This window comes from Urocitellus parryii, chromosome 8 (assembly GCF_045843805.1).
Source record: "Urocitellus parryii isolate mUroPar1 chromosome 8, mUroPar1.hap1, whole genome shotgun sequence".
NCBI lineage: Eukaryota > Metazoa > Chordata > Mammalia > Rodentia > Sciuridae > Urocitellus > Urocitellus parryii.
Window position 1 is genome coordinate 129,958,223 of NC_135538.1, and position 9,178 is coordinate 129,967,400.

Consider the following 9,178-nt stretch of genomic DNA (forward strand, 5'->3'; position numbering starts at 1 on the left):
GTGTATCTAATGGTAACAGATGAGCTATCTGCTATCAGAGTCTAATTAAAAACCATATGAAAACATTGATAACCAGGAATTTTACATTGTCCATTTTTCTGTGAACTGTATTTCCAGTCCATTTTGCCCACTCTAGATCATGCCTCTGGGTGGTGTTCTTTTGTCCAGCAGTTTTTGCCTTTGAGTCAAATTGCTTGTCCAGTTGCAGTGTTTGTTCACATACAGAATGTTTGTTCTTGAAAAGCTCATTCTATTCAGTGAAATAAAAATTGCTACTGTTTATCACAAAAGCACCTGTTTAATGATCTTTCTGATGTCAACTCAATCAAGTCTTTGTTGAATTTTTTAAGAACAAAATAATTAGAATCCACCTAACTTACAAAAGAATTCCTTATCCTGTCATTAGAACCATTTACGTTCTTTAATTTTTTTCGAATGTATATGAAATAGGCATTATTAGTGCTAAAAAGATTTAAAAATATAAAAACCCAAACACAACAAAAAAGTATTTCTGTTTCTCTTTCACCTGAAAAAGAAAATGGAATTATTAATTTCATTATAATGAAAAGCATAACATAATTAATTTTTATACTGTTCTGTGTGTGTTATGTGTGTTTGTATTTCACTAAAACCTTGGGGTTCCATTTACCTTATTCCATTAGTTGATTTTTCCCCCATGTAACCTAGTTGGTAAAAGCTGGCTTTCACTTTCAAAGTAAATAGTTAAAATAATTATCTTTTGTCATAAAAAGTCTGACTTTCTTTTCTGTTGAATCAAATGGGTTAATATATATTCATGTAAGAACTAACTCAGTTCTGACAGTGTTTGCAGTATGTCTTCTAGAGGAGCCCAGTCCTCTCCCTGTGGTATTAAATAAAAACCCTTCTCATCTGCAGTCTATATTATTTGTTAATTCATTATGAGAAACCACTAAATTCTTACTCCATTTGCCACAGTTAGGGAATTGATAGTAACTGGCATCAACATGGATGCAGGTCAGCATAACCAGAAATTTTGGAGTTTCAGAAACATTTTAAAGAACTTTCTCATCATCATACCAAGTTGTGCATTCACATACCTTCTTGAAAGGCAGCTCCACCTTGGAGAGATGCCCTGGAGAATGGATGTGACAACAGACATGCAAGTATTTCCTTATTGATATTATTTGCATTAGCAAAAATAAATAAATAAATAAATAAAGGCAGATTATTGGGGGTGGGTGCAATATTCTTCAGTAGGAAAATGAATGATTTTCATTTGCATGTCCCTAGTTGCTAATAACATTGAACATTAGTTATAAATGTCAAAGTAGGCAAACATAACTATAGTGTTGAGGTTGGAAAAAACATCCATCAGGTGATATAAAGTCGAAGACACCATACAAAGGCAGTCACAAAATACATACGTGCACATGTGGAAATTTGTTATATACTGAAGGTGCTCTTGCAGGTAAGTAGGATAATAATGGACTACTGAGTCAGTGGAGCTCAGATCATTAATTTCAAAATGGGAAAAGTACTAAATTTCTCCCTTGAACTATACACAGACATTTTCAGGAGGAGATTCAATTGCATAAGACAGAGGTTTTGAAGACAACATCATAGGCTATCTTCATGACCTGGGAGTGAGTAATAATTTTTGAAAGCAGAAGAAACACTCATCTGCACTTCATTTAAAAAATTAGTCCAACAAAATATTCTTGGAGAGGCCTTTTCTCCATATCCTGTGTAATGTGTGGTCATTTCCTTTGCCTTGCTTTATCTTTTCAATCATACTTGTGATGTGGTGACCCTTATTTGACTATTTTCCACCCTGGCTTTCTTCTGTGTAAAACCCCATGCTTGTAATTAATTGCTCCATAGATACTCTTGAGGAAACAGAAAATCTAATAAATTTGACTATATTGAAAAACTTATGTACATCAAAGGAGATGAAAAACTAAGTGAAAAGACTTGCAGAACAACACCAAGACTCCTAAAATTAATTAGATGTTCTGATAGAATAATTAGCAGAGGATACAGATAATTCACATTTAATAAACATGAAAGACACTCAGCCTTACTAATATCAAAAGAATGTATGATAAAATCACAATGAAAAGCTATTTTGCCCCCACCAGGTTGGCAAAAACCTTAGTAAATTGGTGGATCAATTAATTAGTACAATTACTGTGAGAACCAATGTAGACTGATCTCATAAAGCTGGAGAGGATGCAATTATTTCTTATCCAGACATGAGCCTTACAGAAGCTTTTGCATACAAAGTAACCTGAAAAGACAATTCATTGTAGCATAGATTGTAGGGGCAGGAAATTGGAAAGAACTTAAATGTTTTCTGAATCTAAAACTAATTTTCAGAAGTATATATTGGAATACTATAGAGTAGTTAAAACAAATTCATTATAGCTAACTGAAGCTGCAGAACTAATCTCAAATACATTGCCTTGAGAAAAACAAAATGCTATGGTTGGCACAGTATAATGCTGTTTAAATTTTAGGAACATGACATGTGGCTTAGATCTGTTTCTCAGAACCTAGTTTGCCTAAGAAAATTGCATCTAGTTTGAACCCTAACACAAAGAAAAGACAACCAACTCCAATTTTAAATCAATTTAAAGCAAGCTTGCATTGCGTACACACACACAAAAGAGCTGATCGGTGTCTCTCCCAACCCAGGCTAGCGATCACCACCGCAGTTGTCCAGGAACAAGGTTTTATAGCACAAAAAGTTGCAAAGGGGAATGTATTGAGAACTTACAGACAACAGGATTTTGACAAGCATAATACAAAGGCAGGTAGTAAATTAATGATTTACATAGCTTAATATTTAAAGGTAGGAAATAAATTTAGATCCCTACATCAGAATTTATGAGGCACTTAGAGAGAAGATGTGAGGGAAGGGGAGGGGGGATAGTAGGGGATAGGAAAGGTAGCAGAATACAACAATTACTATAGGGCATTATGTAAAATTGTGGATGTGTAACCAACTTGATTCTGCAATCTGCATTTGGGGTAAAATTGGGAGTTCATAACCCACTTCAATCTAATGTATGAAATATGATATGTCAAGAACTTTGTAATGTTGTGAACAACCAATAAAAAAATAAAAAATAAAGAATTTATGAGGCACTGCTGATGTTTCAGAGAGAGTTATCTGGTCAGGGGGAGCCAGAATTTATGAGTTGCCACTAAGATTTTAGAAAGGCTTGTTATCTGCTCAGGAAAAAACAGGCATGGGTGAGTTCAAGGCACTAGCAGAATTCCAAAAAGTTTAGAAATTGCAGTAATTTATAGTAAAACAGAAATTAACTTTTCATGATTTTGTGATGAGAAGGCTGCCAATCTTAAAATGGAATTAGACCAGGTTCATCACTAGGAGTACTCAACTTCAAATTTATGGCATTGTAGACATGTATGGAAATGTCATCAGGTACCCCATAAACAATTTTTTTATATGCGTCAGCTAAAAAATAAATTTAAATGTGAACACTTTCTACCAGCACATTATTCTGCTTGGTTGTCTTGCCAATCAAAACCATCCTCAAAACCAGTTGATTTTGGGCTGGGATTGTCACTCAGTGGTAGAGCACTTGCCTTGTGCATGTGAGGCCCTGAGTTCAATCCTCAGCACCACATGAAAACAAATAAATAAAGGTATTTTGTTCATCTTCAACTTAAAAAAAAAACACACAAACAAACAAACAAAACATGGTTGGTTTCCCTGTTCTCACAGGTGAAGTTTTCTATACATTTTTGTAACAGTTCCACATGAAATATCCCTCAGTTGGAATTTTCCCACAAACCCTAATGTGTATGTCAGCCAGCCAATTTAGCCAGTCATTCTGGAAAATAGTCTGTGACTTCCCCCTATAGGTTAAATTGATATAAGGTCTGATTTGTATAGTGAATATCTGTTTTTTTCAGTGCCAGTTACTCTGTTTCTGATTGTACGGCAACTACAATGATGCCAACAAAAAGCAACTAGATGAGGGACTGAGGGTGTAGCTCAATGGTAGAGCACTGCCTAGCACATACATTGACTGCAACTGCTTCTATCTGAGGAGACTGGATGGAAGACTCTGTGTGTTTTCCTATTCCTCACAGCTTAATATGGTTATTCTGCTTACTTTTAGTTCTATTTTATTCTTTGATTAAAAATATTGGAAAACCTCTCCTCAAGCAGGATTCCTGTACATGTTTCTTAGTAATATTTTATTGAATATGTTCAAATAATTTGTTTGATAACAAATGTTGTCTTTTTTATTTACTGAAATATATTAAAATATACCATTGCCATTATGGATCAGACCAACTTTATAATTTTGCCAAGTTATTCATTCAACTTTATGCATGTGTTATTTTGTTAAAAAAAATAGTGGCCTCAAGAATGCTGCATGTGGGGTTATTTATAATCACAGTTCTTATTTTCAACATTATTAATAATTTTTATTCCTTAAGCTGAGTGGAAACTGATCACATGTCTATTTTATTAAAAATCATGTTTAAAGATCATTTCATGCACATAAAATGTTTTACACTTTAAAATATGTCAATACTTATAGCACAAGCACAATAGGATAATTATAGTCACTTAGGATTAACAAAATTATGGATTTTTAAAATTCTTTTTAACATGTTCTTTGTGAAATTGTATTTCTTTTCACTTGGAGGGAAACTATTTTTAATTTAAAAAAGAAAATTATAGTAAATAATCATGAAGAAGTTAACACTTGGATATTTCAGCTGTGTGATGTCCCTTGTGGGACAGTGTTTCAAAGCTGTAAATCAGGACAGGTGGCCCACTTTGTTCTGAAACCTCATTTCCTGAATCTTGTTTTTTTCAGATGGAAAATTTTCCCCCACCCTCTTTTTTTGGCAAAAAGCAAAATTATTTAAATTTCAAAGTAAAGTATAAGAAAAAAATCAGCCTTTTTTTCATTTCTGCAGAAGATCAGCTGTCAGTAACAGCAGGAACTGCCCCTGGGGCATCAAAGTACCTCTTCACTCCTGGCCAAAAAAGTACTCTTACTTTGGGGACAGAGTGGGGTGATATAAAGAGGTCACCAGAGCTATGTACATTGCTTCTAAATTTCCATGCTTTTTGATACTTAGTTTAAAAGTACAATATGTTATATTGAGAATTATATTACTGTTTTACATTAGTGACTGTATCCTATTTTGTGTCAATCCACAGTGAAGGTGATGCTGAGCAAAATTTTAAAATATCTGACAAAATAATTAGTGTAAGTGATTGTGTACCTAGAAATCAATGGAATATGTTTGCAGATCCAAAATTCAAAACTGTTTACAATGCATTTATGAAATATTACTTTTATATATAAAAGGTTAACATCTGTATTCAATTTTTACCTTCTTATTTTAGCAGATATCTTAAGAATTTATTAGGTTTGGAGAAAAAGAATATTTTTAAGTTCAATTCAATTTTTTTCTTTATTTCTGGATTTTGATTTTGTTAATTTTGATTTTTTTCTTGATTTTGATTTGTTAATTTTGCCATTGCTTCTAAAAAATGAAATTTTATTTTGAAATGGATGAAATTTAGAATGTTATTTTCCATTGTAAGTTAGTTCACAGTTTCTAGATGTCCAGATGTCATAATTCTTTGTATATGTGGAATTATAGAAAAACTACCCATTTTCAGGAAAGTAGTCATTGTCCAGACACAAAAACCACCAACAAGTAAATGGAGATAGATAGATGGTAGATGATAGATAGATAGATAGATAGATAGATAGATAGATAGATAGATATAAGAGAAAATAGGTGGAGTTAGATTTTTAAAATAATACAGACCCAAAAAAGCATGAACTAGCAACTGGGTTTTTGTTAATATTCAATAACATACCATGTGAACATCAGAAACTCTGGATTCCTGGACATCTCTATCTGGGTCAGGACCTTGATGAGGGCTGCTGATGAGGCTGCAGCTCATCTGCTGTTCACAGAAGGGATCACCTGGAGTCACTCCAGGTAGTGGTGGGTGCACTCTGTTTCCTGGCTTTCTGTAGGCCCAGAAGGGGCACCAGGACAATGAGCACTCTGAGCACTCCTGGCAAGCAGGTGACATTGTGGGTTGTATGATTGACATGAATGAACACACCATGATGTTCACAGTAAATAGCAAAATTCTACTGGATGATTCAGGTTCCAAGCTGGCTTTAAAGGACTTCAATACTGGTGATGGTGGGGGTGCTCATTTGGTTCATTTTTAAGTTTGTGGTACAGTGAAACTATGGTTCTGTTGCCTGGTGTTGGAGGGTAAGTGAGCCTATGAGCTGGAAAGTCCCATGGGCACCATGTGGCAATTGGATCAGGCACCCTTGAAATATCTGTAGCAGAAAGGCTGTGCCGCTCGCTTGGATTTTGATAGGTAGAAATGTCTTTGATGAGTGTCAGAAAACAAAGGTCAGGCCTAAGGATGGAGTTCCACAGTATTGGAGGTTTCAAGTTGAATTCCTCTGGTTAATGAGCTTCTTATAGCCTTTTTCTCTTCTGTTCACAAAACTGCAATTAGAATCGACCATGAATTAGTCCCTCTTCTGGAAGCTGAGGTAACCAAGAAGAAAAGAACCTGGTCCTCTCTTTATGTAGATTGCAGTGTGCCAGCAGATGGTGTTGCTTGCATAACTTCTATTTTACAAAAATGATCCATAGCAGTTCCATGCAGAGACAGTCTTCTGTGGGCCTTGAGACAGGTTCAGGGGCCCAGCTATGCCGTAAGTTTGAGGAGCTTGGCAAAGCAAGGGACATGGCACTTGTTCTTGAGAGATGTATTTCTATGTGGTAGCCAATGCGTCTGTGTAGGTTTAAATTAAAACACATTAAAAATTGCCCTTCTATGTTAGGCTAGCTACATGCAAAGTGCTCAGTGCCCATGAGTGGCTGGTGGTGGCTTTAAGTTATAAGTTAAGTAGCTTTCAGTTGGAAGTCATTGTAATGAAGCTACAGTGAACACCTCGGACATCAGCCTTTTCAGTACCTCTGATTTTTTTTTTTTTTTTTTTTTTTTTGTGAACCACCAGAGGAGGAATACTGCATACAATATGTGTCTGTTTTATGGTTCCCTAATAAGCCAGAGTAGTGGTGCCTTATATAAATATTGATCAAGGAATAGCAAAGAATAGGGCAGGTCTCATTGCATTCTCACCACCTGGACTTGAATACTTGATCTGAATCCTTGCTAAGTGCATAAACAAGAAGCACTATTTCATGCCCAATCAGATGCAAGGTCCAAATCAGATGCTATCTCACAGATCCATGACAACTGTGGAACACCTATGGAGACTTTCTTGTCTGCATTTTGATGTGGTTGCTCTAAACAGTGGATCTTTTTTTTGCCACAGTATTATTTTGTGTATGAAACTATGGAGACCACTGAACCTGTACTTATGTGGACACTTGCACTCTGTGCTCTTTGGTGACCATTTATGGTACCAATTAAATGAAGTGTCACTTCACAATACATATAAAGAAACTGTAGATCATACATTCCCTCCCCCTGACTCCTGCAGATTCTGATCCTTGTTCTTCTTCCTCCAGGTCCTTGGTTTGTTGCCTGCTTCTGCCTGAGAGCCTCAATACTGAAGATGCATTGCCACCAGCCATTTTTCAGTACATCTCATACATGGCTGACCTATGATCTTCAGCTGGTCCCCAAATGATGAACTACTCAATGCAATTTATCTGATGGACTCACTCTCATAGAACCTGAACTCTGGTAGGTAGGGGCTGAGGATGGGAGGGAGGTTTGATGGAGTGAGATGTGGGTGTTCTTCTGTCTTCCAGTTACATTCTTATTTTCTGCCTTAATCAGCTTTCTATCACTGTGACAATGAAACTGGAATGTTTACACTTCTGCTGGCAAGTGAGGTCTGCATAAGCTGCAGGCATCTAAGCTGCAAAGTATTGTACTTCTTAAAGGTAGGCCATGCCCTCCTCTGTTGCAGCAGACCACAGAATCACACTGTCCATTTGTACTTCTTTCTCCATTCTTCTATTCTGAATTGAATAATGAAATCCATAGAAAAGGATGAGTGAGGTTAAGAATAGGATTTATTGAAGAATGGAAACAGGAAGAATACTCTCTATTTGTGAGAGGGGAACCAGTGAGAGGTTTTCCATTCTCCTGTGCTAGTGTAGGGTAGTGTACAGTATTTGGATCAATGCTATTATTCCATACTTATGCCATTTAGGGTTTGAACAAACTACCAATCCTGCCAATCCAAACTTTTGGTAATTAGAGTTGGAAAACTTACTAATGCTATTGCTTAGCCCTAAATTCCATTTACATTTTTCTTACTTCCATTTTCTCTTGGCCTCTTCTCTTGGCAAGAGGTTGAGGTAGTGAATCCCATAGGCTCAGTGGGTGGGGCAGGGGGTGCTTAGGTTCTGTAGATGAAGCCCTGCCTAAAGCAGGGTTCTGCACTGGGCCAGTTGGAGTTGGTTTTTTCTGGGATGACAAATCAGTGTACCTTGGCACTCCTGCAGGGATGGCTCACTGTGCTTCATGCCTGAACTCACCAACTGTGTCCACCCCACCTGGGGCTGCCATTCTACCATGGTTTCTGCATTCCCCTGCTAGGCTGCAACTTCTCTGCAGGGACCATGGGTTTGAGTGCACAGTTTGGTGGCTGGGGATTCATGTCAATGGTCATCTTAGATAAATGACATATATGGAGTACAGACTAAGAGATGGAAGATGGTGGAATGGAAGAAATCTATATTCCAGGCTGTGATGTGCCTTAGGATCAAAGTAGTGGTGTACAGCTTCTCAGCATGGTCTGTGAAGGAGAGATGTCAATAAAATTTCATACTAGAAGCACAGAGTGGCTTAAGGACTCAGAAACTTTGGTACAATAAACAAAAATGAGGGACTACATCAGTGATGGCCTGGCTGCCCTATGAGTGCCTCTGGTGCTAATTCACCACAAACAGAGGAAGGGGGAACAGAGTTTGGGGTCAGAAAAGCCTGAGATGGTAAAAATGCTGCCTGATCTTAGCTGATGCAGAGACTTCAGTGTGTGCTGGGCTTGAGAAGTATCTCAGCTAGCCTCTAGGAACTGAAGCAGTTCTGGGTGAGACCACTGCCCCGGTGACTGGGATATGTGGGGGAAAAATAAGACCACAGATGCAATATGAGTGCCAACACCTGTAGAGT